Below are 26142 nucleotides of genomic sequence, written 5' to 3' on the forward strand. Positions count from 1 at the left end.
GAAGGCGCACACCGCAGAGCACAGTGAGCGGCAGAATCGTCTTTGCGCGAAGAATCAGCTTCTTCGTCTCCGGGAGCCGGAGAGAGCGGCAACTTTGCAAAGGTGATGAAACAAGCTGTACAACACTGCGATTGTGTGAGCAGCTTGCCAACTGAGAGAAAACAGTACCTGACCACTCTCCTGCCTTTTCTATTCACATGAACATTCGATTGCAAGCTGTATGGACAACTTTCCTTCTCTTCTTGCAAAACACTCGGCAGACCTCCGTGCAGCCTCTAGAACACGATGGGAGATGTTTTCTGTGCTGGCACAGTTTCTCCTTGCCAGACAGAGTGGAAAAGCTTTTTGCTAAGATGTAGACGAGAAGAGAGGCTAAAGAAGCAGGTATGGTGCTCTGCAGAGCTAAGCACCGCTCCCCGACCTCTTTCGGCAGAAGGCGCACACCGCAGAGCACTGTGAGCGGCAGAATCGTCTTTGCGCGAAGAAGCAGCTTCTTCGTCTCCGGGAGCCGGAGAGAGCGGCAACTTCGCAAAGGTGATGAAACAAGCTGTACAACACTGCGATTGTGTGCGCAGCTTGCCAACTGAGAGAAAACAGTACCTGACCACTCTCCTGCCTTTTCTATTCACATGAACATTCGATTGCAAGCTGTTTTGGACAACTTTCTTTCTCTTCTTGCAAAACACTCGGCAGACCTCCGTGCAGCCTCTAGAAGACGATGGGAGATGTTTTCTGTGCTGGCAGAGTTTCTCCTTGCCAGACAGAGTGGAAAAGCTTTTTGCTAAGATGTAGACGAGAAGAGAGGCTAAAGACGAAGGTACGGTGCTCTGCAGAGCTAAGCACCGCTCCCGGACGTCTTTCGGCAGAAGGCGCACACCGCAGAGCACTGTGAGCGGCAGAATCGTCTTTGCGCGAAGAAGCAGCTTCTTCGTCTCCGGGGGCCGGAGAGAGCGGCAACTTCGCAAAGGTGATGAAACAAGCTGTACAACGCTGCGATTGTGTGCGCAGCTTGCCAACTGAGACAAAACAGTACCTGACCACTCTCCTGCCTTTTCTATTCACTTGAACATTCGAATGCAAGCTGTTTTGGACAACTTTCTTTCTCTTCTTGCAAAACACTCGGCAGACCTCCGTGCAGCCTCTAGAACACGATGGGAGATGTTTTTTGTGCTGGCACAGTTTCTCCTTGCCAGACAGAGTGGAAAAGCTTTTTGCTAAGATGTAGACGAGAAGCGAGGCTAAAGAAGCACGTATGGTACTCTGCAGAGCTAAGCATCGCTCCCGGACCTCTTTCCGCAGAAGGCGCACACCGCAGAGCACAGTGAGCGGCAGAATCGTCTTTGCGCGAAGAAGCAGCTTCTTCGTCTCCGGGAGGCGGAGAGAGCGGCAACTTCGCAAAGGTGATGAAACAAGCTGTACAACACTGCGATTGTGTGCGCAGCTTGCCAACTGAGAGAAAACAGTACCTGACCACTCTCCTGCCTTTTCTATTCACTTGAATATTCGATTGCAAGCTGTTTTGGACAACTTTCTTTCTCTTCTTGCAAAACACTCGGCAGACCTGCGTGCAGCCTCTAGAACACGATGGGAGATGTTTTTTGTGCTGGCACAGTTTCTCCTTGCCAGACAGAGTGGAAAAGCTTTTTGCTAAGATGTAGACGAGAAGAGAGGCTAAAGACGAAGGTACGGTGCTCTGCAGAGCTAAGCACAGCTCCCGGACCTCTTTCGGCAGAAGGCGCACACCGCAGAGCACTGTGAGCGGCAGAATCGTCTTTGCGCGAAGAAGCAGCTTCTTCGTCTCCGGGAGCCGGAGAGAGCGGCAACTTCGCAAAGGTGATAAAAAAAGCTGTACAACACTGCGATTGTGTGCGCAGCTTGCCAACTGAGAGAAAACAGTACCTGACCACTCCTGCCTTTTCCATTCACATGAACATTCGATTGCAAGCTGTTTTGGACAACTTTCTTTCTCTTCTTGCAAAACACTCGGCAGACCTCCGTGCAGCCTCTAGAACACGATGGGAGATGTTTTCTGTGCTGGCAAAGTTTCTCCTTGCCAGACAGAGGGAAAAGCTTTTTGCTAAGATGTAGACGAGAAGAGAGGCTAAAGACGAAGGTACGGTGGTCTGCAGAGCTAAGCACCGCTCCCGGGCCTCTTTCGGCAGAAGGCGCACACCGCAGAGCACTGTGAGCGGCAGAATCGTCTTTGCGCAAAGAAGCAGCCCCTTCGTCTCCGGGAGCCGGAGAGAGCGGCAACTTTGCAAAGGTGATGAAACAAGCTGTACAACACTGCGATTGTGTGCGCAGCTTGCCAAGTGAGAGAAAACAGTACCTGACCACTCTCCTGCCTTTTCTATTCACATGAACATTCGATTGCAAGCTGTTTTGGACAACTTTCTTTCTCTTCTTGAAAACACTCGGCAGACCCCCGTGCAGCCTCTAGAAGACGATGGGAGATGTTTTCTGTGCTGGCACAGTTTCTCCTTGCCAGACAGAGTGGAAAAGCTTTTTGCTAAGATGTAGACGAGAAGCGTGGCTAAAGAAGCACGTATGGTACTCTGCAGAGCTAAGCATCGCTCCCGGACTTCTTTCGGCAGAAGGCGCACACCGCAGAGCACAGTGAGCGGCAGAATCGTCTTTGCGCGAAGAAGCAGCTTCTTCGTCTCCGGGAGCCGGAGAGAGCGGCAACTTCGCAAAGGTGATGAAACAAGCTGTACAACACTGCGATTGTGTGCGCAGCTTGCCAACTGAGAGAAAACAGTACCTGACCACTCTCCTGCCTTTTCCATTCACATGAACATTCGATTGCAAGCTGTTTTGGACAACTTTCTTTCTCTTCTTGCAAAACACTCGGCAGACCTCCGTGCAGCCTCTAGAACACGATGGGAGATGTTTTCTGTGCTGGCACAGTTTCTCCTTGCCAGACAGAGTGGAAAAGCTTTTTGCTAAGATGTAGACGAGAAGAGAGGCTAAAGACGAAGGTACGGTACTCTGCAGAGCTAAGCACCGCTCCCGCGCCTCTTTCGGCAGAAGGCGCACACCGCAGAGCACTGTGAGCGGCAGAATCGTCTTTGCGCGAAGAAGCAGCTTCTTCGTCTCCGGGAGCCGGAGAGAGCGGCAACTTTGCAAAGGTGATGAAACAAGCTGTACAACACTGCGATTGTGTGAGCAGCTTGCCAACTGAGAGAAAACAGTACCTGACCACTCTCCTGCCTTTTCTATTCACATGAACATTCGATTGCAAGCTGTTTTGGACAACTTTCCTTCTCTTCTTGCAAAACACTCGGCAGACCTCCGTGCAGCTTCTAGAAGACGATGGGAGATGTTTTCTGTGCTGGCACAGTTTCTCCTTGCCAGACAGAGTGGAAAAGCTTTTTGCTAAGATGTAGACGAGAAGAGAGGCTAAAGACGAAGGTACGGTGCTCTGCAGAGCTAAGCACCGCTCCCGGACCTCTTTCGGCAGAAGGCGCACACCGCAGAGCACTGTGAGCGGCAGAATCGTCTTTGCGCGAAGGAGCAGCTTCTTCGTCTCCGGGAGCCGGAGAGAGCGGCAACTTCGCAAAGGTGATGAAACAAGCTGTACAACACTGCGATTGTGTGCGCAGCTTGCCAACTGAGAGAAAACAGTACCTGACCACTCTCCTGCCTTTTCTATTCACATGAATATTCGATTGGAAGCTGTTTTGGACAACTTTCTTTTTCTTCTTGCAAAACACTCGGCAGACCTCCGTGCAGCCTCTAGAACACGATGGGAGATGTTTTCACTTCTGGCAAAGTTTCTCCTTGCCAGACAGAGTGGAAAAGCTTTTTGCTAAGATGTAGACGAGAAGAGAGGCTAAAGACGAAGGTACGGTGCTCTGCAGAGCTAAGCACCGCTCCCGGACCTCTTTCGGCAGAAGGCGCACACCGCAGAGCACTGTGAGCGGCAGAATCGTCTTTGCGCGAAGAAGCAGCTTCTTCGTCTCCGGGAGGCGGAGAGAGCGGCAACTTCGCAAAGGTGATGAAATAAGCTGTACAACACTGCGATTGTGTGCGCAGCTTGCCAAGTGAGAGAAAATAGTACCTGACCACTCTCCTGCCTTTTCTATTCACTTGAACATTCGATTGCAAGCTGTTTTGGACAACTTTCCTTCTCTTCTTGCAAAACACTCGGCAGACCTCCGTGCAGCTTCTAGAACACGATGGGAGATGTTTTCTGTGCTGGCACAGTTTCTCCTTGCCAGACAGAGTGGAAAAGCTTTTTGCTAAGATGTAGACGAGAAGAGAGGCTAAAGACGAAGGTACGGTGCTCTGCAGAGCTAAGCAACGCTCCCGGACCTCTTTCGGCAGAAGGCGCACACCGCAGAGCACTGTGAGGGGCAGAATCGTCTTTGCGCGAAGAAGCAGCTTCTTCGTCTCCGGGAGCCGGAGAGAGCGGCAACTTCGCAAAGGTGATGAAACAAGCTGTACAACACTGCGATTGTGTGCGCAGCTTGCCAACTGAGAGAAAACAGTACCTGACCACTCTCCTGCCTTTTCTATTCACATGAACATTCGATTGCAAGCTGTTTTGGACAACTTTCTTTCTCTTCTTGCAAAACACTCGGCAGACCTCCGTGCAGCCTCTAGAAGACGATGGGAGATGTTTTCTGTGCTGGCACAGTTTCTCCTTGCCAGACAGAGTGGAAAAGCTTTTTGCTAAGATGTAGACGAGAAGCGTGGCTAAAGAAGCACGTATGGTACTCTGCAGAGCTAAGCATCACTCCCGGACTTCTTTCGGCAGAAGGCGCACACCGCAGAGCACAGTGAGCGGCAGAATCGTCTTTGCGCGAAGAATCAGCTTCTTCGTCTCCGGGAGCCGGAGAGAGCGGCAACTTCGCAAAGGTGATGAAATAAGCTGTACAACACTGCGATTGTGTGAGCAGCTTGCCAAGTGAGAGAAAACAGTACCTGACCACTCTCCTGCCTTTTCTATTCACATGAACATTCGATTGCAAGCTGTTTTGGACAACTTTCTTTCTCTTCTTGCAAAACACTCGGCAGACCTCCGTGCAGCCTCTAGAACACGATGGGAGATGTTTTCTGTGCTGGCACAGTTTCTCCTTGCCAGACAGAGTGGAAAAGCTTTTTGCTAAGAGGTAGATGAGAAGAGAGGCTAAAGACGAAGGTACGGTGCTCTGCAGAGCTAAGCACCGCTCCCGGACCTCTTTCGGCAGAAGGCGCACACCCCAGAGCACTGTGAGCGGCAGAATCGTCTTTGCGCGAAGAAGCAGCTTCTTCGTCTCCGGGAGCCGGAGAGAGCGGCAACTTCGCAAAGGTGATGAAACAAGCTGTACAACACTGCGATTGTGTGCGCAGCTTGCCAACTGAGAGAAAACAGTACCTGACCACTCTCCTGCCTTTTCTATTCACATGAACATTCGATTGCAAGCTGTTTTGGACAACTTTCTTTCTCTTCTTGCAAAACACTCGGCAGACCTCCGTGAAGCTTCTAGAACACGATGGGAGATGTTTTCTGTGCTGGCAAAGTTTCTCCTTGCCAGACAGAGTGGAAAAGCTTTTTGCTAAGATGTAGACGAGAAGAGAGGCTAAAGACGAAGGTACGGTGCTCTGCAGAGCTAAGCACCGCTCCCGGACCTCTTTCGGCAGAAGGTGCACACCGCAGAGCACTGTGAGCGGCAGAATCGTCTTTGCGCGAAGAAGCAGCTTCTTCGTCTCCGGGAGCCGGAGAGAGCGGCAACTTCGCAAAGGTGATGAAACAAGCTGTACAACACTGCGATTGTGTGCGCAGCTTGCCAACTGAGAGAAAACAGTACCTGACCACTCTCCTGCCTTTTCTATTCACATGAACATTCGATTGCAAGCTGTTTTGGACAACTTTCTTTCTCTTCTTGCAAAACACTCGGCAGACCTCCGTGCAGCCTCTAGAACACGATGGGAGATGTTTTCAGTTCTGGCACAGTTTCTCCTTGCCAGACAGAGTGGAAAAGCTTTTTGCTAAGATGTAGATGAGAAGAGAGGCTAAAGACGAAGGTACGGTGCTCTGCAGAGCTAAGCACCGCTCCCGGACCTCTTTCGGCAGAAGGCGCACACCGCAGAGCACTGTGAGCGGCAGAATCGTCTTTGCGCGAAGAAGCAGCTTCTTCGTCTCCGGGAGCCGGAGAGAGCGGCAACTTGGCAAAGGTGATGAAACAAGCTGTACAACACTGCGATTGTGTGCGCAGCTTGCCAACTGAGAGAAAACAGTACCTGACCACTCTCCTGCCTTTTCTATTCACATGAACATTCGATTGCAAGCTGTTTTGGACAACTTTCTTTCTCTTCTTGCAAAACACTCGGCAGACCTCCGTGCAGCTTCTAGAACACGATGGGAGATGTTTTCTGTGCTGGCAAAGTTTCTCCTTGCCAGACAGAGTGGAAAAGCTTTTTGCTAAGATGTAGACGAGAAGAGAGGCTAAAGACGAAGGTACGGTGCTCTGCAGAGCTAAGCACCGCTCCAGGACCTCTTTCGGCAGAAGGCGCACACCGCAGAGCACTGTGAGCGGCAGAATCGTCTTTGCGCGAAGAAGCAGATTCTTCGTCTCCGGCAGCCGGAGAGAGCGGCAGCTTCGCAAAGGTGATGAAACAAGCTGTACAACACTGCGATTGTGTGCGCAGCTTGCCAAGTGAGAGAAAATAGTACCTGACCACTCTCCTGCCTTTTCTATTCACTTGAACATTCGATTGCAAGCTGTTTTGGACAACTTTCCTTCTCTTCTTGCAAAACACTCGGCAGACCTCCGTGCAGCTTCTAGAACACGATGGGAGATGTTTTCTGTGCTGGCACAGTTTCTCCTTGCCAGACAGAGTGGAAAAGCTTTTTGCTAAGGTGTAGACGAGAAGAGAGGCTAAAGACGAATGTACGGTGCTCTGCAGAGCTAAGCACCGCTCCCGGACCTCTTTCGGCAGAAGGTGCACACCGCAGAGCACTGTGAGCGGCAGAATCGTCTTTGCGCGAAGAAGCAGCTTCTTCGTCTCCGGCAGCCGGAGAGAGCGGCAACTTCGCAAAGGTGATGAAACAAGCTGTACAACACTGCGATTGTGTGCGCAGCTTGCCAACTGAGAGAAAACAGTACCTGACCACTCTCCTGCCTTTTCTATTCACATGAACATTCGATTGCAAGCTGTTTTGGACAACTTTCTTTCTCTTCTTGCAAAACACTCGGCAGACCTCCGTGCAGCCTCTAGAAGACGATGGGAGATGTTTTCTGTGCTGGCACAGTTTCTCCTTGCCAGACAGAGTGGAAAAGCTTTTTGCTAAGATGTAGACGAGAAGCGTGGCTAAAGAAGCACGTATGGTACTCTGCAGAGCTAAGCATCACTCCCGGACTTCTTTCGGCAGAAGGCGCACACCGCAGAGCACAGTGAGCGGCAGAATCGTCTTTGCGCGAAGAATCAGCTTCTTCGTCTCCGGGAGCCGGAGAGAGCGGCAACTTCGCAAAGGTGATGAAATAAGCTGTACAACACTGCGATTGTGTGAGCAGCTTGCCAAGTGAGAGAAAACAGTACCTGACCACTCTCCTGCCTTTTCTATTCACATGAACATTCGATTGCAAGCTGTTTTGGACAACTTTCTTTCTCTTCTTGCAAAACACTCGGCAGACCTCCGTGCAGCCTCTAGAAGACGATGGGAGATGTTTTCTGTGCTGGCACAGTTTCTCCTTGCCAGACAGAGTGGAAAAGCTTTTTGCTAAGATGTAGACGAGAAGAGAGGCTAAAGACGAAGGTACGGTGCTCTGCAGAGCTAAGCACCGCTCCCGGGCGTCTTTCGGCAGAAGGCGCACACCGCAGAGCACTGTGAGCGGCAGAATCGTCTTTGCGCGAAGAAGCAGCTTCTTCGTCTCCGGCAGCCGGAGAGAGCGGCAACTTCGCAAAGGTGATGAAACAAGCTGTACAACACTGCGATTGTGTGCGCAGCTTGCCAACTGAGAGAAAACAGTACCTGACCACTCTCCTGCCTTTTCTATTCACATGAACATTCGATTGCAAGCTGTTTTGGACAACTTTCTTTCTCTTCTTGCAAAACACTCGGCAGACCTCCGTGCAGCCTCTAGAACACGATGGGAGATGTTTTCTGTGCTGGCACAGTTTCTCCTTGCCAGACAGAGTGAATAAGCTTTTTGCTAAGATGTAGACGAGAAGAGAGACTAAAGACGAAGGTACGGTGCTCTGCAGAGCTAAGCACCGCTCCCGGACCTCTTTCGGCAGAAGACACACACCGCAGAGCACAGTGAGCGGCAGAATCGTCTTTGCGCGAAGAAGCAGCTTCTTCGTCTCCGGGAGCCGGAGAGAGCGGCAACTTCGCAAAGGTGATGAAACAAGCTGTACAACACTGCGATTGTGTGCGCAGCTTGCCAACTGAGACAAAACAGTACCTGACCACTCTCCTGCCTTTTCTATTCACATGAACATTCGATTGCAAGCTGTTTTGGACAACTTTCTTTCTCTTCTTGCAAAACACTCGGCAGACCTCCGTGCAGCCTCTAGAACACGATGGGAGATGTTTTCTGTGCTGGCACAGTTTCTCCTTGCCAGACAGAGTGAAAAAGCTTTTTGCTAAGATGTAGACGAGAAGAGAGACTAAAGACGAAGGTACGGTGCTCTGCAGAGTTAAGCACCGCTCCCGGACGTCTTTCGGCAGAAGGCGCACACCGCAGAGCACAGTGAGCGGCAGAATCGTCTTTGCGCGAAGAAGCAGCTTCTTCGTCTCCGGGAGCCGGAGAGAGCGGCAACTTCGCAAAGGTGATGAAACAAGCTGTACAACACTGCGATTGTGTGCGCAGCTTGCCAACTGAGAGAAAACAGTACCTGACCACTCTCCTGCCTTTTCTATTCACATGAACATTCGATTGCAAGCTGTTTTGGACAACTTTCTTTCTCTTCTTGCAAAACACTCGGCAGACCTCCGTGCAGCCTCTAGAACACGATGGGAGATGTTTTCTGTGCTGGCACAGTTTCTCCTTGCCAGACAGAGTGGAAAAGCTTTTTGCTAAGATGTAGACGAGAAGAGAGGCTAAAGACGAAGGTACGGTGCTCTGCAGAGCTAAGCACAGCTCCCGTGCCTCTTTCGGCAGAAGGCGCACACCGCAGAGCACTGTGAGCGGCAGAATCGTCTTTGCGCGAACAAGCAGCTTCTTCGTCTCCGGGAGCCGGAGAGAGCGGCAACTTCGCAAAGGTGATGAAACAAGCTGTACAACACTGCGATTGTGTGCGCAGCTTGCCAACTGAGAGAAAACAGTACCTGACCACTCTCCTGCCTTTTTTATTCACATGAACATTCGGTTACAAGCTGTTTTGGACAACTTTCTTTCTCTTCTTGCAAAACACTCGGCAGACCTCCGTGCAGCCTCTAGAACACGATGGGAGATGTTTTCTGTGCTGGCACAGTTTCTCCTTGCCAGACAGAGTGGAAAAGCTTTTTGCTAAGATGTAGACGAGAAGAGAGGCTAAAGACGAAGGTACGGTGCTCTGCAGAGCTAAGCAACGCTCCCGGACCTCTTTCGGCAGAAGGCGCACACCGCAGAGCACTGTGAGCGGCAGAATCGTCTTTGCGCGAAGAAGCAGCTTCTTCGTCTCTGGGAGCCGGAGAGAGCGGCAACTTCGCAAAGGTGATGAAACAAGCTGTACAACACTGCGATTGTGTGCGCAGCTTGCCAACTGAGAGAAAACAGTACCTGACCACTCTCCTGCCTTTTCCATTCACATGAACATTCGATTGCAAGCTGTTTTGGACAACTTTCTTTCTCTTCTTGCAAAACACTCGGCAGACCTCCGTGCAGCCTCTAGAACACGATGGGAGATGTTTTCTGTGCTGGCAAAGTTTCTCCTTGCCAGACAGAGGGAAAAGCTTTTTGCTAAGATGTAGACGAGAAGAGAGGCTAAAGACGAAGGTACGGTGCTCTGCAAAGCTAAGCACAGCTCCCGGGCCTCTTTCGGCAGAAGGCGCACACCGCAGAGCACTGTGAGCGGCAGAATCGTCTTTGCGCGAAGAAGCAGCTTCTTCGTCTCCGGGAGGCGGAGAGAGCGGCAACTTCGCAAAGGTGATGAAACAAGCTGTACAACACTGCGATTGTGTGCGCAGCTTGCCAACTGAGAGAAAACAGTACCTGACCACTCTCCTGCTTTTTTATTCACATGAACATTCGGTTGCAAGCTGTTTTGGACAACTTTGTTTCTCTTCTTGCAAAACACTCGGCAGACCTCCGTGCAGCCTCTAGAAGACGATGGGAGATGTTTTCTGTGCTGGCACAGTTTCTCCTTGCCAGACAGAGTGGAAAAGCTTTTTGCTAAGATGTAGACGAGAAGAGAGGCTAAAGACGAAGGTACGGTGCTCTGCAGAGCTAAGCACCGCTCCCGGACCTCTTTCGGCAGAAGGCGCACACCGCAGAGCACTGTGAGCGGCAGAATCGTCTTTGCGCGAAGAAGCAGCTTCTTCGTCTCCGGGAGCCGGAGAGAGCGGCAACTTCGCAAAGGTGATGAAACAAGCTGTACAACACTGCGATTGTGTGCGCAGCTTGCCAACTGAGAGAAAACAGTACCTGACCACTCTCCTGCCTTTTCTATTCACATGAACATTCGATTGCAAGCTGTTTTGGACAACTTTCTTTCTCTTCTTGCAAAACACTCGGCAGACCTCCGTGCAGCCTCTAGAACATGATGGGAGATGTTTTCTGTGCTGGCACAGTTTCTCCTTGCCAGACAGAGTGAATAAGCTTTTTGCTAAGATGTAGACGAGAAGAGAGACTAAAGACGAAGGTACGGTGCTCTGCAGAGCTAAGCACCGCTCCCGGACCTCTTTCGGCAGAAGACACACACCGCAGAGCACTGTGAGCGGCAGAATCGTCTTTGCGCGAAGAAGCAGCTTCTTCGTCTCCGGGAGCCGGAGAGAGCGGCAACTTCGCAAAGGTGATGAAACAAGCTGTACAACACTGCGATTGTGTGCGCAGCTTGCCAAGTGGGAGAAAACAGTACCTGACCACTCTCCTGCCTTTTCTATTCACATGAACATTCGATTGCAAGCTGTTTTGGACAACTTTCTTTCTCTTCTTGCAAAACACTCGGCAGACCTCCGTGCAGCCTCTAGAACACGATGGGAGATGTTTTCTGTGCTGGCACAGTTTCTCCTTGCCAGACAGAGTGAAAAAGCTTTTTGCTAAGATGTAGACGAGAAGAGAGACTAAAGACGAAGGTACGGTGCTCTGCAGAGTTAAGCACCGCTCCCGGACGTCTTTCGGCAGAAGGCGCACACCGCAGAGCACAGTGAGCGGCAGAATCGTCTTTGCGCGAAGAAGCAGCTTCTTCGTCTCCGGGAGCCGGAGAGAGCGGCAACTTCGCAAAGGTGATGAAACAAGCTGTACAACACTGCGATTGTGTGCGCAGCTTGCCAACTGAGAGAAAACAGTACCTGACCAGTCTCCTGCCTTTTCTATTCACATGAACATTCGATTGCAAGCTGTTTTGGACAACTTTCTTTCTCTTCTTGCAAAACACTCGGCAGACCTCCGTGCAGCCTCTAGAACACGATGGGAGATGTTTTCTGTGCTGGCACAGTTTCTCCTTGCCAGACAGAGTGGAAAAGCTTTTTGCTAAGATGTAGACGAGAAGTGAGGCTAAAGACGCAGGTATGGTGCTCTGCAGAGCTAAGCACAGCTCCCGTGCCTCTTTCGGCAGAAGGCGCACACCGCAGAGCACTGTGAGCGGCAGAATCGTCTTTGCGCGAAGAAGCAGCTTCTTCGTCTCCGGGAGCCGGAGAGAGCGGCAACTTCGCAAAGGTGATGAAACAAGCTGTACAACACTGCGATTGTGTGCGCAGCTTGCCAACTGAGAGAAAACAGTACCTGACCACTCTCCTGCCTTTTCTATTCACATGAACATTCGATTGGAAGCTGTTTTGGACAACTTTCTTTCTCTTCTTGCAAAACACTCGGCAGACCTCCGTGCAGCCTCTAGAACACGATGGGAGATGTTTTCTGTGCTGGCACAGTTTCTCCTTGCCAGACAGAGTGGAAAAGCTTTTTGCTAAGATGCAGACGAGAAGAGAGGCTAAAGACGAAGGTACGGTGCTCTGCAGAGCTAAGCACCGCTCCCGGACGTCTTTCGGCAGAAGGCGCACACCGCAGAACACTGTGAGCGGCAGAATCGTCTTTGCGCGAAGAAGCAGTTTCTTCGTCTCCGGGAGACGGAGAGAGCGGCAACTTCGCAAAGGTGATGAAACAAGCTGTACAACACTGCGATTGTGTGCGCAGCTTGCCAACTGAGAGAAAACAGTACCTGACCACTCTCCTGCCTTTTCTATTCACATGAACATTCGATTGCAAGCTGTTTTGGACAACTTTCTTTCTCTTCTTGCAAAACACTCGGCAGACCTCCGTGCAGCTTCTAGAACACGATGGGAGATGTTTTCTGTGCTGGCAGAGTTTCTCCTTGCCAGACAGAGTGGAAAAGCTTTTTGCTAAGATGTAGACGAGAAGAGAGGCTAAAGACGAAGGTACGGTGCTCTGCAGAGCTAAGCACCGCTCCCGGACCTCTTTCGGCAGAAGGCGCACACCGCAGAGCACTGTGAGCGGCAGAATCGTCTTTGCGCGAAGAAGCAGCTTCTTCGTCTCCGGGAGCCGGAGAGAGCGGCAACTTCGCAAAGGTGATGAAACAAGCTGTACAACACTGCGATTGTGTGCGCAGCTTGCCAACTGAGAGAAAACAGTACCTGACCACTCTCCTGCCTTTTCTATTCACATGAACATTCGATTGCAAGCTGTTTTGGACAACTTTCTTTCTCTTCTTGCAAAACACTCGGCAGACCTCCGTGCAGCCTCTAGAACACGATGGGAGATGTTTTCTGTGCTGGCACAGTTTCTCCTTGCCAGACAGAGTGGAAAAGCTTTTTGCTAAGATGTAGACGAGAAGCGAGGCTAAAGAAGCACGTATGGTACTCTGCAGAGCTAAGCATCGCTCCCGGACCTCTTTCGGCAGAAGGCGCACACCGCAGAGCACTGTGAGCGGCAGAATCGTCTTTGCGCGAAGAAGCAGCTTCTTCGTCTCCGGGAGGCGGAGAGAGCGGCAACTTCGCAAAGGTGATGAAACAAGCTGTACAACACTGCGATTGTGTGCGCAGCTTGCCAACTGAGAGAAAACAGTACCTGACCACTCTCCTGCCTTTCTATTCACATGAACATTCGATTGGAAGCTGTTTTGGACAACTTTTTTCTCTTCTTGCAAAACACTCGGCAGACCTCCGTGCAGCCTCTAGAACACGATGGGAGATGTTTTTTGTGCTGGCACAGTTTCTCCTTGCCAGACAGAGTGGAAAAGCTTTTTGCTAAGATGTAGACGAGAAGAGAGGCTAAAGACGAAGGTACGGTGCTCTGCAGAGCTAAGCACAGCTCCCGGACCTCTTTCGGCAGAAGGCGCACACCGCAGAGCACTGTGAGCGGCAGAATCGTCTTTGCGCGAAGAAGCAGCTTCTTCGTCTCCGGCAGCCGGAGAGAGCGGCAACTTCGCAAAGGTGATGAAACAAGCTGTACAACACTGCGATTGTGTGCGCAGCTTGCCAACTGAGAGAAAACAGTACCTGACCACTCTCCTGCCTTTTCTATTCACATGAACATTCGATTGCAAGCTGTTTTGGACAACTTTCTTTCTCTTCTTGCAAAACACTCGGCAGACATCCGTGCAGCCTCTAGAAGACGATGGGAGATGTTTTCTGTGCTGGCACAGTTTCTCCTTGCCAGACAGAGTGGAAAAGCTTTTTGCTAAGATGTAGACGAGAAGCGTGGCTAAAGAAGCACGTATGGTACTCTGCAGAGCTAAGCATCGCTCCCGGACTTCTTTCGGCAGAAGGCGCACACCGCAGAGCACTGTGAGCGGCAGAATCGTCTTTGCGCGAAGAAGCAGCTTCTTCGTCTCCGGGAGCCGGAGAGAGCGGCAACTTCGCAAAGGTGATGAAACAAGCTGTACAACACTGCGATTGTGTGCGCAGCTTGCCAACTGAGAGAAAACAGTACCTGACCACTCTCCTGCCTTTTTTATTCACATGAACATTCGGTTGCAAGCTGTTTTGGACAACTTTGTTTCTCTTCTTGCAGAACACTCGGCAGACCTCCGTGCAGCCTCTAGAAGACGATGGGAGATGTTTTCTGTGCTGGCACAGTTTCTCCTTGCCAGACAGAGTGGAAAAGCTTTTTGCTAAGATGTAGACGAGAAGAGAGGCTAAAGACGAAGGTACGGTGCTCTGCAGAGCTAAGCACCGCTCCCGGACCTCTTTCGGCAGAAGGCGCACACCGCAGAGCACTGTGAGCGGCAGAATCGTCTTTGCGCGAAGAAGCAGCTTCTTCGTCTCCGGGAGCCGGAGAGAGCGGCAACTTGGCAAAGGTGATGAAACAAGCTGTACAACACTGCGATTGTGTGCGCAGCTTGCCAACTGAGAGAAAACAGTACCTGACCACTCTCCTGCCTTTTCTATTCACATGAACATTCGATTGCAAGCTGTTTTGGACAACTTTCTTTCTCTTCTTGCAAAACACTCGGCAGACCTCCGTGCAGCCTCTAGAACACGATGGGAGATGTTTTCTGTGCTGGCAAAGTTTCTCCTTGCCAGACAGAGTGGAAAAGCTTTTTGCTAAGATGTAGACGAGAAGAGAGGCTAAAGACGAAGGTACGGTGCTCTGCAGAGCTAAGCACAGCTCCCGTGCCTCTTTCGGCAGAAGGCGCACACCGCAGAGCACTGTGAGCGGCAGAATCGTCTTTGCGCGAAGAAGCAGCTTCTTCGTCTCCGGGAGCCGGAGAGAGCGGCAACTTCGCAAAGGTGATGAAACAAGCTGTACAACACTGCGATTGTGTGCGCAGCTTGCCAACTGAGAGAAAACAGTACCTGACCACTCTCCTGCCTTTTTTATTCACATGAACATTCGGTTACAAGCTGTTTTGGACAACTTTCTTTCTCTTCTTGCAAAACACTCGGCAGACCTCCGTGCAGCCTCTAGAACACGATGGGAGATGTTTTCTGTGCTGGCACAGTTTCTCCTTGCCAGACAGAGTGGAAAAGCTTTTTGCTAAGATGTAGACGAGAAGAGACGCTAAAGACGAAGGTACGGTGCTCTGCAGAGCTAAGCACAGCTCCCGGACCTCTTTCGGCAGAAGTCGCACACCGCAGAGCACTGTGAGCGGCAGAATCGTCTTTGCGCGAAGAAGCAGCTTCTTCGTCTCCGGGAGCCGGAGAGAGCGGCAACTTCGCAAAGGTGATGAAACAAGCTGTACAACACTGCGATTGTGTGCGCAGCTTGCCAACTGAGAGAAAACAGTACCTGACCACTCTCCTGCCTTTTCCATTCACATGAACATTCGATTGCAAGCTGTTTTGGACAACTTTCTTTCTCTTCTTGCAAAACACTCGGCAGACCTCCGTGCAGCCTCTAGAACACGATGGGAGATGTTTTCTGTGGTGGCAAAGTTTCTCCTTGCCAGACAGAGGGAAAAGCTTTTTGCTAAGATGTAGACGAGAAGAGAGGCTAAAGACGAAGGTACGGTGCTCTGCAGAGCTAAGCACAGCTCCCGGGCCTCTTTCGGCAGAAGGCGCACACCGCAGAGCACAGTGAGCGGCAGAATCGTCTTTGCGCGAAGAAGCAGCTTCTTCGTCTCCGGGAGCCGGAGAGAGCGGCAACTTCGCAAAGGTGATGAAACAAGCTGTACAACACTGCGATTGTGTGCGCAGCTTGCCAACTGAGAGAAAACAGTACCTGACCACTCTCCTGCCTTTTTTATTCACATGAACATTCGGTTGCAAGCTGTTTTGGACAACTTTGTTTCTCTTCTTGCAAAACACTCGGCAGACCTCCGTGCAGCCTCTAGAAGACGATGGGAGATGTTTTCTGTGCTGGCAAAGTTTCTCCTTGCCAGACAGAGTGGAAAAGCTTTTTGCTAAGATGTAGACGAGAAGAGAGGCTAAAGACGAAGGTACGGTGCTCTGCAGAGCTAAGCACCTCTCCCGGACCTCTTTCGGCAGAAGGCGCACACCGCAGAGCACTGTGAGCGGCAGAATCGTCTTTGCGCGAAGAAGCAGCTTCTTCGTCTCCGGGAGCCGGAGAGAGCGGCAACTTCGCAAAGGTGATGAAACAAGCTGTACAACACTGCGATTGTGTGCGCAGCTTGCCAACTGAGAGAAAACAGTACCTGACCACTCTCCTGCCTTTTCTATTCACATGAACATTCGATTGCAAGCTGTTTTGGACAACTTTCTTTCTCTTCTTGAAAAACACTCGGCAGACCTCCGTGCAGCCTCTAGAAGACGATGGGAGATGTTTTCTGTGCTGGCACAGTTTCTCCTTGCCAGACAGAGTGGAAAAGCTTTTTGCTAAGATGTAGACGAGAAGAGAGGCTAAAGACGAAGGTACGGTGGTCTGCAGAGCTAAGCACTGCTCCCGGACCTCTTTCGGCAGAAGGCGCACACCGCAGAGCACTGTGAGCGGCAGAATCGTCTTTGCGCGAAGAAGCAGCTTCTTCTTCTCCGGCAGCCGGAGAGAGCGGCAGCTTCGCAAAGGTGATAAAACAAGCTGTACAACACTGCGATTGTGTGCGCAGCTTGCCAACTGAGAGAAAACAGTACCTGACCACTCTCCTGCCTTTTCTATTCACATGAACATTCGATTGCAAGCTGTTTTGGACAACTTTCTTTCTCTTCTTGCAAAACACTCGGCAGACATCCGTGCAGCCTCTAGAAGACGATGGGAGATGTTTTCTGTGCTGGCACAGTTTCTCCTTGCCAGACAGAGTGGAAAAGCTTTTTGCTAAGATGTAGACGAGAAGCGTGGCTAAAGAAGCACGTATGGTACTCTGCAGAGCTAAGCACAGCTCCCGGACTTCTTTCGGCAGAAGGCGCACACCGCAGAGCACAGTGAGCGGCAGAATCGTCTTTGCGCGAAGAATCAGCTTCTTCGTCTCCGGGAGCCGGAGAGAGCGGCAACTTTGCAAAGGTGATGAAACAAGCTGTACAACACTGCGATTGTGTGAGCAGCTTGCCAACTGAGAGAAAACAGTACCTGACCACTCTCCTGCCTTTTCTATTCACATGAACATTCGATTGCAAGCTGTTTTGGACAACTTTCCTTCTCTTCTTGCAAAACACTCGGCAGACCTCCGTGCAGCCTCTAGAACACGAGGGAGATGTTTTCTGTGCTGGCACAGTTTCTCCTTGCCAGACAGAGTGGAAAAGCTTTTTGCTAAGATGTAGACGAGAAGAGAGGCTAAAGAAGCAGGTATGGTGCTCTGCAGAGCTAAGCACCGCTCCCCGACCTCTTTCGGCAGAAGGCGCACACCGCAGAGCACTGTGAGCGGCAGAATCGTCTTTGCGCGAAGAAGCAGCTTCTTCGTCTCCGGGAGCCGGAGAGAGCGGCAACTTCGCAAAGGTGATGAAACAAGCTGTACAACACTGCGATTGTGTGCGCAGCTTGCCAACTGAGAGAAAACAGTACCTGACCACTCTCCTGCCTTTTCTATTCACATGAACATTCGATTGCAAGCTGTTTTGGACAACTTTCTTTCTCTTCTTGCAAAACACTCGGCAGACCTCCGTGCAGCCTCTAGAAGACGATGGGAGATGTTTTCTGTGCTGGCAGAGTTTCTCCTTGCCAGACAGAGTGGAAAAGCTTTTTGCTAAGATGTAGACGAGAAGAGAGGCTAAAGACGAAGGTACGGTGCTCTGCAGAGCTAAGCACCGCTCCCGGACGTCTTTCGGCAGAAGGCGCACACCGCAGAGCACTGTGAGCGGCAGAATCGTCTTTGCGCGAAGAAGCAGCTTCTTCGTCTCCGGGGGCCGGAGAGAGCGGCAACTTCGCAAAGGTGATGAAACAAGCTGTACAACGCTGCGATTGTGTGCGCAGCTTGCCAACTGAGACAAAACAGTACCTGACCACTCTCCTGCCTTTTCTATTCACTTGAACATTCGAATGCAAGCTGTTTTGGACAACTTTCTTTCTCTTCTTGCAAAACACTCGGCAGACCTCCGTGCAGCCTCTAGAACACGATGGGAGATGTTTTTTGTGCTGGCACAGTTTCTCCTTGCCAGACAGAGTGGAAAAGCTTTTTGCTAAGATGTAGACGAGAAGCGAGGCTAAAGAAGCACGTATGGTACTCTGCAGAGCTAAGCATCGCTCCCGGACCTCTTTCCGCAGAAGGCGCACACCGCAGAGCACTGTGAGCGGCAGAATCGTCTTTGCGCGAAGAAGCAGCTTCTTCGTCTCCGGGAGGCGGAGAGAGCGGCAACTTCGCAAAGGTGATGAAACAAGCTGTACAACACTGCGATTGTGTGCGCAGCTTGCCAACTGAGAGAAAACAGTACCTGACCACTCTCCTGCCTTTTCTATTCACTTGAATATTCGATTGCAAGCTGTTTTGGACAACTTTCTTTCTCTTCTTGCAAAACACTCGGCAGACCTGCGTGCAGCCTCTAGAACACGATGGGAGATGTTTTTTGTGCTGGCACAGTTTCTCCTTGCCAGACAGAGTGGAAAAGCTTTTTGCTAAGATGTAGACGAGAAGAGAGGCTAAAGACGAAGGTACGGTGCTCTGCAGAGCTAAGCACAGCTCCCGGACCTCTTTCGGCAGAAGGCGCACACCGCAGAGCACTGTGAGCGGCAGAATCGTCTTTGCGCGAAGAAGCAGCTTCTTCGTCTCCGGGAGCCGGAGAGAGCGGCAACTTCGCAAAGGTGATGGAACAAGCTGTACAACACTGCGATTGTGTGCGCAGCTTGCCAACTGAGAGAAAACAGTACCTGACCACTCTCCTGCCTTTTCTCTTCACATGAACATTCGATTGCAAGCTGTTTTGGACAACTTTCTTTCTCTTCTTGCAAAACACTCGGCAGACATCCGTGCAGCCTCTAGAAGACGATGGGAGATGTTTTCTGTGCTGGCACAGTTTCTCCTTGCCAGACAGAGTGGAAAAGCTTTTTGCTAAGATGTAGACGAGAAGAGAGGCTAAAGAAGCACGTATGGTACTCTGCAGAGCTAAGCACAGCTCCCGGACTTCTTTCGGCAGAAGGCGCACACCGCAGAGCACAGTGAGCGGCAGAATCGTCTTTGCGCGAAGAATCAGCTTCTTCGTCTCCGGGAGCCGGAGAGAGCGGCAACTTTGCAAAGGTGATGAAACAAGCTGTACAACACTGCGATTGTGTGAGCAGCTTGCCAACTGAGAGAAAACAGTACCTGACCACTCTCCTGCCTTTTCTATTCACATGAACATTCGATTGCAAGCTGTTTTGGACAACTTTCCTTCTCTTCTTGCAAAACACTCGGCAGACCTCCGTGCAGCCTCTAGAACACGATGGGAGATGTTTTCTGTGCTGGCACAGTTTCTCCTTGCCAGACAGAGTGGAAAAGCTTTTTGCTAAGATGTAGACGAGAAGAGAGGCTAAAGAAGCAGGTATGGTGCTCTGCAGAGCTAAGCACCGCTCCCCGACCTCTTTCGGCAGAAGGCGCACACCGCAGAGCACTGTGAGCGGCAGAATCGTCTTTGCGCGAAGAAGCAGCTTCTTCGTCTCCGGGAGCCGGAGAGAGCGGCAACTTCGCAAAGGTGATGAAACAAGCTGTACAACACTGCGATTGTGTGCGCAGCTTGCCAACTGAGAGAAAACAGTACCTGACCACTCTCCTGCCTTTTCTATTCACATGAACATTCGATTGCAAGCTGTTTTGGACAACTTTCTTTCTCTTCTTGCAAAACACTCGGCAGACCTCCGTGCAGCCTCTAGAAGACGATGGGAGATGTTTTCTGTGCTGGCAGAGTTTCTCCTTGCCAGACAGAGTGGAAAAGCTTTTTGCTAAGATGTAGACGAGAAGAGAGGCTAAAGACGAAGGTACGGTGCTCTGCAGAGCTAAGCACCGCTCCCGGACGTCTTTCGGCAGAAGGCGCACACCGCAGAGCACTGTGAGCGGCAGAATCGTCTTTGCGCGAAGAAGCAGCTTCTTCGTCTCCGTGGGCCGGAGAGAGCGGCAACTTCGCAAAGGTGATGAAACAAGCTGTACAACGCTGCGATTGTGTGCGCAGCTTGCCAACTGAGAGAAAACAGTACCTGACCACTCTCCTGCCTTTTCTATTCACTTGAACATTCGAATGCAAGCTGTTTTGGACAACTTTCTTTCTCTTCTTGCAAAACACTCGGCAGACCTCCGTGCAGCCTCTAGAACACGATGGGAGATGTTTTTTGTGCTGGCACAGTTTCTCCTTGCCAGACAGAGTGGAAAAGCTTTTTGCTAAGATGTAGACGAGAAGCGAGGCTAAAGAAGCACGTATGGTACTCTGCAGAGCTAAGCATCGCTCCCGGACCTCTTTCCGCAGAAGGCGCACACCGCAGAGCACTGTGAGCGGCAGAATCGTCTTTGCGCGAAGAAGCAGCTTCTTCGTCTCCGGGAGGCGGAGAGAGCGGCAACTTCGCAAAGGTGATGAAACAAGCTGTACAACACTGCGATTGTGTGCGCAGCTTGCCAACTGAGAGAAAACAGTACCTGACCACTCTCCTGCCTTTTCTATTCACTTGAATATTCGATTGCAAGCTGTTTTGGACAACTTTCTTTCTCTTCTTGCAAAACACTCGGCAGACCTGCGTGCAGCCTCTAGAACACGATGGGAGATGTTTTTTGTGCTGGCACAGTTTCTCCTTGCCAGACAGAGTGGAAAAGCTTTTTGCTAAGATGTAGACGAGAAGAGAGGCTAAAGACGAAGGTACGGTGCTCTGCAGAGCTAAGCACAGCTCCCGGACCTCTTTCGGCAGAAGGCGCACACCGCAGAGCACTGTGAGCGGCAGAATCGTCTTTGCGCGAAGAAGCAGCTTCTTCGTCTCCGGGAGCCGGAGAGAGCGGCAACTTCGCAAAGGTGATAAAAAAAGCTGTACAACACTGCGATTGTGTGCGCAGCTTGCCAACTGAGAGAAAACAGTACCTGACCACTCCTGCCTTTTCCATTCACATGAACATTCGATTGCAAGCTGTTTTGGACAACTTTCTTTCTCTTCTTGCAAAACACTCGGCAGACCTCCGTGCAGCCTCTAGAACACGATGGGAGATGTTTTCTGTGCTGGCAAAGTTTCTCCTTGCCAGACAGAGGGAAAAGCTTTTTGCTAAGATGTAGACGAGAAGAGAGGCTAAAGACGAAGGTACGGTGGTCTGCAGAGCTAAGCAACGCTCCCGGGCCTCTTTCGGCAGAAGGCGCACACCGCAGAGCACTGTGAGCGGCAGAATCGTCTTTGCGCAAAGAAGCAGCCCCTTCGTCTCCGGGAGCCGGAGAGAGCGGCAACTTCGCAAAGGTGATGAAACAAGCTGTACAACACTGCGATTGTGTGCGCAGCTTGCCAACTGAGAGAAAACAGTACCTGACCACTCTCCTGCCTTTTCTATTCACATGAACATTCGATTGCAAGCTGTTTTGGACAACTTTCTTTCTCTTCTTGAAAACACTCGGCAGACCCCCGTGCAGCCTCTAGAAGACGATGGGAGATGTTTTCTGTGCTGGCACAGTTTCTCCTTGCCAGACAGAGTGGAAAAGCTTTTTGCTAAGATGTAGACGAGAAGCGTGGCTAAAGAAGCACGTATGGTACTCTGCAGAGCTAAGCATCGCTCCCGGACCTCTTTCGGCAGAAGGCGCACACCGCAGAGCACAGTGAGCGGCAGAATCGTCTTTGCGCGAAGAAGCAGCTTCTTCGTCTCCGGGAGCCGGAGAGAGCGGCAACTTCGCAAAGGTGATGAAACAAGCTGTACAACACTGCGATTGTGTGCGCAGCTTGCCAACTGAGAGAAAACAGTACCTGACCACTCTCCTGCCTTTTCCATTCACATGAACATTCGATTGCAAGCTGTTTTGGACAACTTTCTTTCTCTTCTTGCAAAACACTCGGCAGACCTCCGTGCAGCCTCTAGAAGACGATGGGAGATGTTTTCTGTGCTGGCACAGTTTCTCCTTGCCAGACAGAGTGGAAAAGCTTTTTGCTAAGATGTAGACGAGAAGAGAGGCTAAAGACGAAGGTACGGTACTCTGCAGAGCTAAGCACCGCTCCCGCGCCTCTTTCGGCAGAAGGCGCACACCGCAGAGCACTGTGAGCGGCAGAATCGTCTTTGCGCGAAGAAGCAGCTTCTTCGTCTCCGGGAGCCGGAGAGAGCGGCAACTTTGCAAAGGTGATGAAACAAGCTGTACAACACTGCGATTGTGTGAGCAGCTTGCCAACTGAGAGAAAACAGTACCTGACCACTCTCCTGCCTTTTCTATTCACATGAACATTCGATTGCAAGCTGTTTTGGACAACTTTCCTTCTCTTCTTGCAAAACACTCGGCAGACCTCCGTGCAGCTTCTAGAACACGATGGGAGATGTTTTCTGTGCTGGCACAGTTTCTCCTTGCCAGACAGAGTGGAAAAGCTTTTTGCTAAGATGTAGACGAGAAGAGAGGCTAAAGACGAAGGTACGGTGCTCTGCAGAGCTAAGCACCGCTCCCGGACCTCTTTCGGCAGAAGGCGCACACCGCAGAGCACTGTGAGCGGCAGAATCGTCTTTGCGCGAAGGAGCAGCTTCTTCGTCTCCGGGAGCCGGAGAGAGCGGCAACTTCGCAAAGGTGATGAAACAAGCTGTACAACACTGCGATTGTGTGCGCAGCTTGCCAACTGAGAGAAAACAGTACCTGACCACTCTCCTGCCCTTTCTATTCACATGAATATTCGATTGGAAGCTGTTTTGGACAACTTTCTTTTTCTTCTTGCAAAACACTCGGCAGACCTCCGTGCAGCCTCTAGAACACGATGGGAGATGTTTTCACTTCTGGCAAAGTTTCTCCTTGCCAGACAGAGTGGAAAAGCTTTTTGCTAAGATGTAGACGAGAAGAGAGGCTAAAGACGAAGGTACGGTGCTCTGCAGAGCTAAGCACCGCTCCCGGACCTCTTTCGGCAGAAGGCGCACACCGCAGAGCACTGTGAGCGGCAGAATCGTCTTTGCGCGAAGAAGCAGCTTCTTCGTCTCCGGGAGGCGGAGAGAGCGGCAACTTCGCAAAGGTGATGAAATAAGCTGTACAACACTGCGATTGTGTGCGCAGCTTGCCAAGTGAGAGAAAATAGTACCTGACCACTCTCCTGCCTTTTCTATTCACTTGAACATTCGATTGCAAGCTGTTTTGGACAACTTTCCTTCTCTTCTTGCAAAACACTCGGCAGACCTCCGTGCAGCTTCTAGAACACGATGGGAGATGTTTTCTGTGCTGGCACAGTTTCTCCTTGCCAGACAGAGTGGAAAAGCTTTTTGCTAAGGTGTAGACGAGAAGAGAGGCTAAAGACGAAGGTACGGTGCTCTGCAGAGCTAAGCAACGCTCCCGGACCTCTTTCGGCAGAAGGCGCACACCGCAGAGCACTGTGAGGGGCAGAATCGTCTTTGCGCGAAGAAGCAGCTTCTTCGTCTCCGGGAGCCGGAGAGAGCGGCAACTTCGCAAAGGTGATGAAACAAGCTGTACAACACTGCGATTGTGTGCGCAGCTTGCCAACTGAGAGAAAACAGTACCTGACCACTCTCCTGCCTTTTCTATTCACATGAACATTCGATTGCAAGCTGTTTTGGACAACTTTCTTTCTCTTCTTGCAAAACACTCGGCAGACCTCCGTGCAGCCTCTAGAAGACGATGGGAGATGTTTTCTGTGCTGGCACAGTTTCTCCTTGCCAGACAGAGTGGAAAAGCTTTTTGCTAAGATGTAGACGAGAAGCGTGGCTAAAGAAGCACGTATGGTACTCTGCAGAGCTAAGCGTCACTCCCGGACTTCTTTCGGCAGAAGGCGCACACCGCAGAGCACAGTGAGCGGCAGAATCGTCTTTGCGCGAAGAATCAGCTTCTTCGTCTCCGGGAGCCGGAGAGAGCGGCAACTTCGCAAAGGTGATGAAATAAGCTGTACAACACTGCGATTGTGTGAGCAGCTTGCCAAGTGAGAGAAAACAGTACCTGACCACTCTCCTGCCTTTTCTATTCACATGAACATTCGATTGCAAGCTGTTTTGGACAACTTTCTTTCTCTTCTTGCAAAACACTCGGCAGACCTCCGTGCAGCCTCTAGAACACGATGGGAGATGTTTTCTGTGCTGGCACAGTTTCTCCTTGCCAGACAGAGTGGAAAAGCTTTTTGCTAAGAGGTAGATGAGAAGAGAGGCTAAAGACGAAGGTACGGTGCTCTGCAGAGCTAAGCACCGCTCCCGGACCTCTTTCGGCAGAAGGCGCACACCGCAGAGCACTGTGAGCGGCAGAATCGTCTTTGCGCGAAGAAGCAGCTTCTTCGTCTCCGGCAGCCGGAGAGAGCGGCAACTTCGCAAAGGTGATGAAACAAGCTGTACAACACTGCGATTGTGTGCGCAGCTTGCCAACTGAGAGAAAACAGTACCTGACCACTCTCCTGCCTTTTCTATTCACATGAACATTCGATTGCAAGCTGTTTTGGACAACTTTCTTTCTACAACTTTCTTTCTCTTCTTGCAAAACACTCGGCAGACCTCCGTGAAGCTTCTAGAACACGATGGGAGATGTTTTCTGTGCTGGCAAAGTTTCTCCTTGCCAGACAGAGTGGAAAAGCTTTTTGCTAAGATGTAGACGAGAAGAGAGGCTAAAGACGAAGGTACGGTGCTCTGCAGAGCTAAGCACCGCTCCCGGACCTCTTTCGGCAGAAGGTGCACACCGCAGAGCACTGTGAGCGGCAGAATCGTCTTTGCGCGAAGAAGCAGTTTCTTCGTCTCCGGGAGCCGGAGAGAGCGGCAACTTCGCAAAGGTGATGAAACAAGCTGTACAACACTGCGATTGTGTGCGCAGCTTGCCAACTGAGAGAAAACAGTACCTGACCACTCTCCTGCCTTTTCTATTCACATGAACATTCGATTGCAAGCTGTTTTGGACAACTTTCTTTCTCTTCTTGCAAAACACTCGGCAGACCTCCGTGCAGCCTCTAGAACACGATGGGAGATGTTTTCAGTTCTGGCACAGTTTCTCCTTGCCAGACAGAGTGGAAAAGCTTTTTGCTAAGATGTAGATGAGAAGAGAGGCTAAAGACGAAGGTACGGTGCTCTGCAGAGCTAAGCACCGCTCCCGGACCTCTTTCGGCAGAAGGCGCACACCGCAGAGCACTGTGAGCGGCAGAATCGTCTTTGCGCGAAGAAGCAGCTTCTTCGTCTCCGGGAGCCGGAGAGAGCGGCAGCTTCGCAAAGGTGATGAAACAAGCTGTACAACACTGCGATTGTGTGCGCAGCTTGCCAAGTGAGAGAAAATAGTACCTGACCACTCTCCTGCCTTTTCTATTCACTTGAACATTCGATTGCAAGCTGTTTTGGACAACTTTCCTTCTCTTCTTGCAAAACACTCGGCAGACCTCCGTGCAGCTTCTAGAACACGATGGGAGATGTTTTCTGTGCTGGCACAGTTTCTCCTTGCCAGACAGAGTGGAAAAGCTTTTTGCTAAGGTGTAGACGAGAAGAGAGGCTAAAGACGAATGTACGGTGCTCTGCAGAGCTAAGCACCGCTCCCCGGACCTCTTTCGGCAGAAGGTGCACACCGCAGAGCACTGTGAGCGGCAGAATCGTCTTTGCGCGAAGAAGCAGCTTCTTCGTCTCCGGCAGCCGGAGAGAGCGGCAACTTCGCAAAGGTGATGAAACAAGCTGTACAACACTGCGATTGTGTGCGCAGCTTGCCAAGTGAGAGAAAATAGTGCCTGACCACTCTCCTGCCTTTTCTATTCACTTGAACATTCGATTGCAAGCTGTTTTGGACAACTTTCTTTCTCTTCTTGCAAAACACTCGGCAGACCTCCGTGCAGCCTCTAGAACACGATGGGAGATGATTTTTGTGCTGGCACAGTTTCTCCTTGCCAGACAGAGTGGAAAAGCTTTTTGCTAAGATGTAGACGAGAAGAGAGGCTAAAGACGAAGGTACGGTGCTCTGCAGAGCTAAGCACAGGTCCCGGGCCTCATTCGGCAGAAGGCGCACACCGCAGAGCACTGTGAGGGGCAGAATCGTCTTTGCGCGAAGAAGCAGCTTCTTCGTCTCCGGGAGCCGGAGAGAGCGGCAACTTCGCAAAGGTGATGAAACAAGCTGTACAACACTGCGATTGTGTGCGCAGCTTGCCAACTGAGAGAAAA

The sequence above is a fragment of the Melozone crissalis genome, unplaced genomic scaffold, assembly GCF_028551555.1.
Source record: "Melozone crissalis strain CALT ecotype California unplaced genomic scaffold, PUWL_Pcris_2 ptg000103l_1, whole genome shotgun sequence".
NCBI lineage: Eukaryota > Metazoa > Chordata > Aves > Passeriformes > Passerellidae > Melozone > Melozone crissalis.